This window comes from Petaurus breviceps, unplaced genomic scaffold (genome assembly GCF_028583685.1).
Source record: "Petaurus breviceps papuanus isolate PSGF00001 unplaced genomic scaffold, PetGlider_PUasm1.0 174, whole genome shotgun sequence".
NCBI classification, from domain to species: Eukaryota; Metazoa; Chordata; class Mammalia; order Diprotodontia; family Petauridae; genus Petaurus; species Petaurus breviceps.
In genome coordinates, this window is record NW_027185761.1 from 53479565 (window position 1) to 53488029 (window position 8465).

At 40.9% G+C, this 8465-nt stretch overlaps 1 long non-coding RNA gene across 1 annotated transcript in view; it reads left to right on the forward strand.

Moving 5' to 3' along the window:
- The window catches only part of LOC138158164 (uncharacterized), a 37739-nt gene that overhangs the window by 23534 nt on the left and 5740 nt on the right, over nucleotides 1-8465 (forward strand). The window contains exon 2 of the long non-coding RNA XR_011167574.1: nucleotides 7453-7555. This is a non-coding gene — a long non-coding RNA (uncharacterized lncRNA). The remainder of the gene's footprint in view (nucleotides 1-7452; nucleotides 7556-8465) is intronic.

An 8465-nucleotide genomic window follows, 5' to 3' on the forward strand; every position in this document is an offset into this window, starting at 1 on the left:
GTGAAGGTATATTAAATACCGTTTGCCTTAGATTTAATTGCTTGCTGCTAGTCAAAATTGCTAGTTAGGGTTCCACTTTTAGGCCAGGTCTTTGCCTTGTAAAAAGTAAAAGCTTCGTGGCACAAATGTTTAAGTTAAACCTAATTAGTTTGAGATGGTTAAAATGTATCTTATGCCATCTCTTCTTGTATTGAAGAATATTGAGATCTGTGATCTCAACTCTGTATGGGAACTCCCAGTGTGGAAACCCCTTCCATCATTGTATACTGGTAATTTATCGATAACTTTTTTTCATTTGTTTCTAAATTACATATAAATTGTTTTAACATTCATTTAAATTCTGAGTTCCAAATTTTCACTCTCCCTCTTTCCCCTCCCCTACCTTAAGAAGGCAAGCAATTTGATAAAAATTTTACATGTGAAGTCATGCAAAACATATTAGCCCTGTTGCAAAAGAAAACAGACAAAAATAAGAAAAATAATGTAAAAAAACCCCATGCTTCAATCTGTATTCAGATACCATCAGTTCTTTCTCTGGAGGTGGATAGCCTTTTTCATCATAATTCCATCAGAATTGTCTTAGATCATTTTATTTCTCAAAATAACTAAGTCATTCACAGTTGATCATCATACATCATTACTATTACTGTGTACAATGTTCTGGTTTTGTTCACTTCACTTTGCATCAGTTCATATAAGTCTTTCCAGGTTTTTCTGAAACCATCTTGTTCATCATTTCTTCTACCATAATAGTATTCATCAGTAACTTTTTGTCTTGGAGTAGGGGTACTAAAAAGTACGTGTGTGTGTGAGTGTGTGTGTGCGCGCGTGCTAGCAATGGACCCTTTTAGCAGTCTGGTAAAGCCAATGGTCTCAGAATAATATTTTTTTTAATTCATAAATTATATAGGACTACAAAATAATCCAATTATATTCAAGTCAACAAGCATATAAGGTTTACTATGTGTTGGACTCTGTGCCAATGAAATACACTAACAGAATATTTAAAAATCAAGACAGCAGGTGAAGAATCTGCCTTAGACACTCATCTGGGGCACTAAGGTTAGGTGACTTGCCCAAAGTCAAATGGTATAGTTTTGACCCCAAGACTGACCCATTTGTTATATACTATCCCACATTGCCTTTAATAAAAATAACTGATACTCACATAGTGCTTTGCATATGTTACCACATTTGAGCCTCCCACTAGACCTGTGAGATTTCTGGTACAGGTATCATTATCTCCATTTCACAGGTGAAGATACTGAAGCTTAGAGAGATTAAGTGATTTGCCCTTGGTCGCAGAGCCATTGAGTGTCAGTGATGACATTCCGATTCAAGTCCAGTCCTTTGTCCACTATGCTTGTCTACATCCCACAGTGGAGAAGGATCCAACCCAGTAACTGATGTATCAAATTTCATTATGCTCCTACTATATTCAAGGGAAAGAAAAAAGTAGGCTCTGTGAGAGGCAAAGAAGTAAAAGGTAGTTCTTGCCCTCAGGGAGCTTCTAGTCTATTTGCTGTTATTGTTCAGTAGTTTTCAGTCATGTCTGACTCTTCATGACCCCATTTGGGGTTTTCTTGGCAAAGACACTGAAGTGGTTTTCCATTTCCTTCTCCAACTCATTCTACAGATGAGGAAAGTGAGATAAACAAGGTTAAGTGACTTGCCCAGAGTCACACAGTCTATCAAGGAGGGTATATTGAACCAAAGAGGAAGCTAGGAGGCACAGTGGATAGAGCCCTGGGCCTGGAGTCAGGAGTAGAGTTCAAGTTTCACCTGACACTCACTCTCTGTGACCCTGGGCAAGTCACTTTATCTCTGCCTGCATAAAACTGAAGAAGGAAATGGCAAACCACTCCAATGTCTTTGCCAAGAAAACCCCATGGACAGTAATCAAATGCTAAAAAGATATGACATCTGAAAATGAGCGCCTCAGGTCAGAAGGGCCTGACCTGGTTACGGTCCATAGGATCCTGAAGATGGAACAAATTGAACCAATGACTCAGAAATACCGAGAGTCTAGCACATAAAACCACAAAAGCGACTCCCTACTGACAAAGGGAACAGGAAAACCGTGGTGCTGTCATCCATAAAGGAAATCTTTGGAAACTAGGAACTAATTCATTTACCCTGAGGGAATTACATTGAAAAGCATTTCAATAGCATTTCTTCTCACTCCCCTCTTACCAAATTTTGCTGTTCTCCCAAGTCTCTCCTCAGTTCCATTTCAGCTGTTCAGCACTGAGTACTGGGCAACAAAAATGAAGTAATCTCCCTGTCCTGGAGTATTTTCCTACAAAAAGTGTTTAAAATTTTAATCCCCTCCATTGTGTGATAAAGTTCTAATTGCATTTAACATTTATCCTGTAGCCTTTAAAAAATTAACTATATGTTGCCATTTCCAAGCACTTTCTATTTTTATTAATTAATGTCACAGAGGGAAAGTGGTTTTCTATTCTTTTTTTCTAGGTTAACAGAGTGAGAATTTAAGTGATTTGCTGTTGTGAAAGAACAAGCCAGGGACTGAATTCCAGTCCATAATTACATTTATATACTGCTTCAAGATTTGCAAGATCCTTTGAAAATATTATTTCATTTGGTCCTCATATCAACCCAGGGAAAAATTACTATCACCCCCATTTTACAGATGAAGAAATAAAGGCTGAGAGAGGTCACACAGCTAGTAAGTGTCTGAGGCAGGATTTGAACCCGTTTTCCTACTCCAAGACCAGTGCTATTTTCATCATATTTTTAAAAGCATGGGAAATGCCCACCTGGAAATGTTCACTCCTCTTCCAGTCAATTGTTGGCTAAATTTGAGGCTTATGGGAAACTCCAGGATGTTTTAAGATAGGGAAGGGTCACGTAAGGTGGGAGTTAGGTCAGAAAGGGCTTGAGTCCACCAGAGTTCTATTGAACAAACATTTACTAAGTACTATGGGCATCTCATTGTGGTAGAACTAGCAAATAGTCCCTAGCCTCAGAAAGCTTACATTCTACCAGGAAGAAATGCAAGATGCACAAAGGTAAGTCCATTCAAAATACTGGCAATGCACAAGGAGGAGAGAACTCTGATCATCTGGAAAGGGAGGGAGCAAGATGAAGACAGTCTTCTGTAGCAGGTGAAACATGAAATATGCTTTGAAGGAAATGTCTTAAACCATATTTCTGCTCTGAAGTTGTTTTCCCAGTTCTCCTAGGTAATGATCTTCAACGAAGATTGCTTTAGACATTTCAGCTGAGATGCATGGTATATTAAATCTTGGTGACTTCAAACATTACAGCGTTTAGCAAAAGGCAAGACCTGTTACATCACCATGTCTGTCTCTCCACTAGTGCCAAGCCAGGAGTCCAAGAGGTGCCCCTGGTACTCAATCTTAGCCTGAAGACCCGGGAATGAGAATAAGTACATAGGGGGAAAAAATGCCCTGGGTATTAATCAACTTAAAGTCATCTTCCACTCTGTTTGCATGTTTGTTTTTCAAATTTGCCAAAAGCAATAAACTAAATTTAAGGCTTTGTTATTAAAGACTGTAATTGTCACATTATTTTTTTTTGTAAATGAAAAGGGGAGAGGGAAGGACCAGAAGGAGATCTTTGCTTTTATTTTTAATGAATTTTTAAAAATTAAACACATGAGGCAGGATGTGGAAGTGGGAGGAAGTGAGAGAATCCCCTTTGGACCACAAACCAGTTTAAACAAAAATCAGACCAGAGCAAAGACATTATTGCAAAATTGGAAGAGAAGGGTTTAGCTTAGAAATGCTCATTTGAAATACATTATTCCAAAGCAATTCAGTGCATCCCACTTTGAAGATAATCAATGGAAACCTATCTCAGTATAGGAGAAATTGAAAAGTTGGTTGCTAAGGTGGTTTGGGGCACGGAAGAATCTGAGACAGGTCAGTTCAAATCATAGCATTTTACTACATTGGAGAAACAGGGTCTTCCAAATAGCTCCATGAAGGAGACAGGGAAAGAGAGCCCATGTGTGGCTTGGGGACCAGGGCTGTGTCCAAGGGCAGAGCTGCCCTGCTTCTGCCAGGTTTGAAATCGGGAATCACTCCTTTCTAGAATCGTGAGTGACAGAGTAGGGAGCATCCTGGTCTGTGCAAAGATCCTGGACCTGCCCACAGAAGATGGGCCACAAGAGGGAGCCGGGTGGCCGGAATGAGTGACTTCTTTATTTCATAAATCATTCGGCTCCTGATTCATCTCTTTTCCCTGAAGCTCTTTCGGCAGTGGCCTCGCGTGATTTGGTATTGTCCATGTTGTCCACGTGACTGATGAGGGACAGGATGGAGCCAGAATAACATTCACCACCAAGTCAAGGTTCTCTTTTTAAAGCCACATGCCCAGGGATGGAAGGGTCTTGCCTAGCAAGGAGGCAGTGACTGTAGTTGGAATAATCAGCTTTGCACTTTAAAATTTTAGGTGCTGTAATCTCCAATCCTGCCTCTGATTCTTTCTAGCTGTGCAACCCTGGGCAAGAAAACTTTGTGAGCCTCAGTTTCCCCATCAGTAAAATAGAGATGTCAGTACTCACCTCACAGGGATGGTGGGTGAGAAGATCAAAGGAGGGAGTATTTATAGTGCCTCATTGACGGGCTTTACAGGTCATATCTCATCGCATCCTCACAACCTTGTGAAGGAGGTGCTATTACCCACATTTTACAGATAAAGAGACTGAGGCTGAGAAAAGTTAAATGACTTGTCCAGGGTCACACATAGGAGGTACAATATAAATTCCCTTCTTCCTTACTACCAAGCTTGGCATTGTGTCCCCTGTGTCACTTTGCTATCTCAGTCCTAGTTTTTAGAAGAGAAAGGACCTTAGTGACCATCTGGTCCAACTCCCTGATTTTTGTGGATGAGAAAACTGAAGCCTAAAGAACTAGGTGACCAGACCAAGGTCATTAAGTTAGTAAGAGTCTGGTAAAATTTGAACCTGGTCATTCAGAGCTATTCTAACCTTCTGACTTTGGAGGCCTCGAATCCCACCTTGGAGGCTGACTGTCTGCATGACCTGGGCAGAGAACTTAACTTACCTGGGTCCCAGTATCTCCATCTATCAAATGAGAGGGAGTGACTAGCCTGAGGTGCTTCCTGACTCCAGAGCCAGCGTCCCTCTGATCCTCTATGTTCAGCCCCATGCAAGGTGCCTTGAGGAAGAAGCAAGGAGTGTGCAGTGTAGACCAACTGTGTGCAGACTGTGATCCAGTGCATGAAACTGTGACCCAGATGAAAAAACACAGAACATCCTTCTGCTGTATTGTGTGTAGTGAAGAGATAGTGAGGGGAGAGGCTTCAGGAGAGCCTTTGGCGCTTAATAGTGAGTAGGAGGGTCTATATGGATTCAACCAGCAAGCATTTATTAGCCACACATTAGACAGCAGGTACTGGGATATAGAGACAAAAAAAATATAAAACTGTTCCATCCTTCAAGGAATTTATATTCAATTGGGAGAGACGACATGTGTGGATATGAGTACACATGCATGTGCATATGCACACACATCATGTCCACATTTATGTATCTATCATGTACGTATAAATCGATAGACATTAAATGCCTATTAATGTTGCAGGTGCTGTCCTAGGTGCTTGGGAAACAAAACACAAAAAATGAAACAGTATCTACCCTCAGGAAGCTCACAATCTATTGGGGAAGACATGTGTGTGTGTGAATGTGTGCATGTGTACATACGTCTATGTATGTTGTTTCTCAGTCATATCCAACTCCATGATCCCGTTTGGAATTTTCCTGGAAAAAGTACTGGATAGGTTTGTTATTTCCTTCTCCAGCTTATTTGACAGATGAGGAAACTGAGGCAAAGAGGGGTACAAGTGACTTGCCCAGGGTCACACAGCTAGTAAGTGGCCAAGGTCAGATTTGAATCCTAAGTCTACCTGACTTCATGCCCGGCACTCTATCCGCTGGACCACCTACCACCCACCTAAGTACGTATAAATCAATAAATAAGCATTTATTAAGCTTATCCTATGTGCCAGGTGCTGTGCTGGGTGCTAGGGATCCAAAAGGCATAAAACAATGTATATGTATACATCGATAGGTATTAAGTCCTACTGTGCACTAAGCGCTGCACTAAATGTCTTCTACCTTTCTGGGCATCAGTTTCCCCATCTGTAAAATGGAAGGATTGGATGGTCCCTAAGGTCTCTCACAGCTCTACATCTATAATCCCATCAGCTTGTTTATTAAAAGGGAACTAGATGAGCACCAAGCTCTTTTAATGCTGCTGCAAATTGGCTTCAGGCTTTTAGACACTAACTTTAATAATGACAGCTAGCATTCATATAATAAGGGTCATACAAATATTTTCTCATTTTGGTCCTCACAACAAACAACCCTGGGAAGTAGGTGCTATTATTGTCCCCATTTCACAATTGAGGAAACTGAGACCGAGAGAGGTTAACTCACTTGCCCCAGGGTCACACTGTTAATAAGTCTCTAAGTCTGGATTTGAACACAAATCTTCCTGACTCTTAGTCTAGTGCTTTATCAACCACAATTTCTAAGGAAATAAAATTTATTAAGGTTTTAGTGCAGAGAGTTAACATGACCAAAGAAAGTGGCTTTTTTTTTCTATTAGCCTCTGAGGTCATCCCTGTGTGGAAGCTCCCTCCACCCCAATACAAATTAATGCATTCTCTGGGAGTTTAGTTTGAGGGTGTTAGCTGGAGGCACTTTGAGGCAGAAGATCCTCCTTGCCCAAGGACACACAGGCAGTGTGTGTTGGAGATGTGACTTGAAAACAGGTCTTGCTGACTTGAAGCTTTTTATTCACTAGGCCATACTGACTCAAAAGTTAGAGAAGGATGGAGAAAGGTCACCGGGTTTGGTAAAATGTAAGTCATTGATGGTTTTGAAAGGGCCATTTCTGGAGAATGCCGTGATAAAAGACAATAAGAAATACATCTGGATTGCTTTGCAAGTAAATAGGTGTCCTCATTCTAGAGCAGGTACTCTTAACTTGGAGTCCACAGACTACCAAGGGATCCACAAAGGATTTTCAGTGAGTCTGCCAATTTGGATAGGGAAAAAAATTGTATCTTCATTTTCTCTAACCCCAAATTTAAATTTATCATTTCCTTTGCTTAGTTTAAGACACAACTAACTGCCATGAGGTCCATGTCACAAAAAAACTAAGACTCCCTGATTTGAAGGGCATTACTGGGGTCATGATGGTCATCTCTTAGAAAGCTTGAAATGAAGAAAGAAGGACACCTTTACTTATAGAGTGAGTCCTCTCTGCCCCTCGCCCCAGAGAGCCCACCACAATCTGACCCTGCCTTTGATACCACTTCCTAACCTACCTCCTCCCTGAAGCTGTCCTTGATTCCCACTGTGCCCAACAAACTCCTTGAATTTACCAGATACAGGTATTTCTCTGTTATTAATAATTCATATGATACTTTTTCTAGACTAAATTCCTTGAGAGCAAAGATCTCATCTTGGGCTTCTTGGAAAGAAAATCTCCATTCAGTTTGAACTCTCCAGGAATAGAATGGACCGTTGCGGGAAATGGTAGGTTGTCCATTCCTAGAAGGAAGTCATTCCCAAAAGGCTGTATGGGAATTAGATTGGTGTGAACTAGAGGGGTTCCTTTTCAGGGATGGGATGGGCTAGATGGCCACTGAGGTGCCCTCCAATGCTCAGATTTCATGATTCTGTGATTTCAAAGGAAGAAAGGACACCATGGGTTTGAGAAGGGATGAGTTTGAAAGCAATGGAGGTAAGGAAAGTAAAGCCCTCATTCGAGATGTTTGGCAAGGGCAAGAAGGAGAGAATCAGATGAGACTTAAAGGAGGCAGCCAGGTATTTGTTATTTCAAAGTGACTTACCTGAGCTTCCCCATTACTTACACTTATTCATTACTTACGATAGCTGATACGCGAAAATCCAGAGTCAGAAAGGGATCAATCAGATGATTATTCACTTTACAAAACGGTTCTGTGCCTTCCAGAAGGATGCATGATGGGCTGGTTTTCAATAGCCAGGCCCCTCGGTGTATTTAAAATAAAACTTGATTTATACAATTTTGATTTACACACATTTTACTGGAACACATTGAGTGCATTAAGCAAGGTGCACCAAAGCAGCTAAATGATCCATCAACCATGAATTTCTAGGAGTCTGCTAGGGGGGCCAACAAATTATAAGAGATTCCAGAAGCCTTCCAACCGAAGTGATTAGAAACCTTCCAACAGATGCCACTCCTACTCACTCCACCCCCTCCTGCCCCAACGAAGGGAAATCAAGACCATTTAACTAGGTTCCTATGCAATTCATAGAATCTTAGAGTTGGGAGGGACCTCTAAGGCTGAATAATACAAGAATTCCTCAGCTGGGGTCAGTGAACTTAGATATATCTGTCTCTATTCTTATAGAGATAGATAGATAGATAGATAGATAGATAGATAGATAGATAGATAGA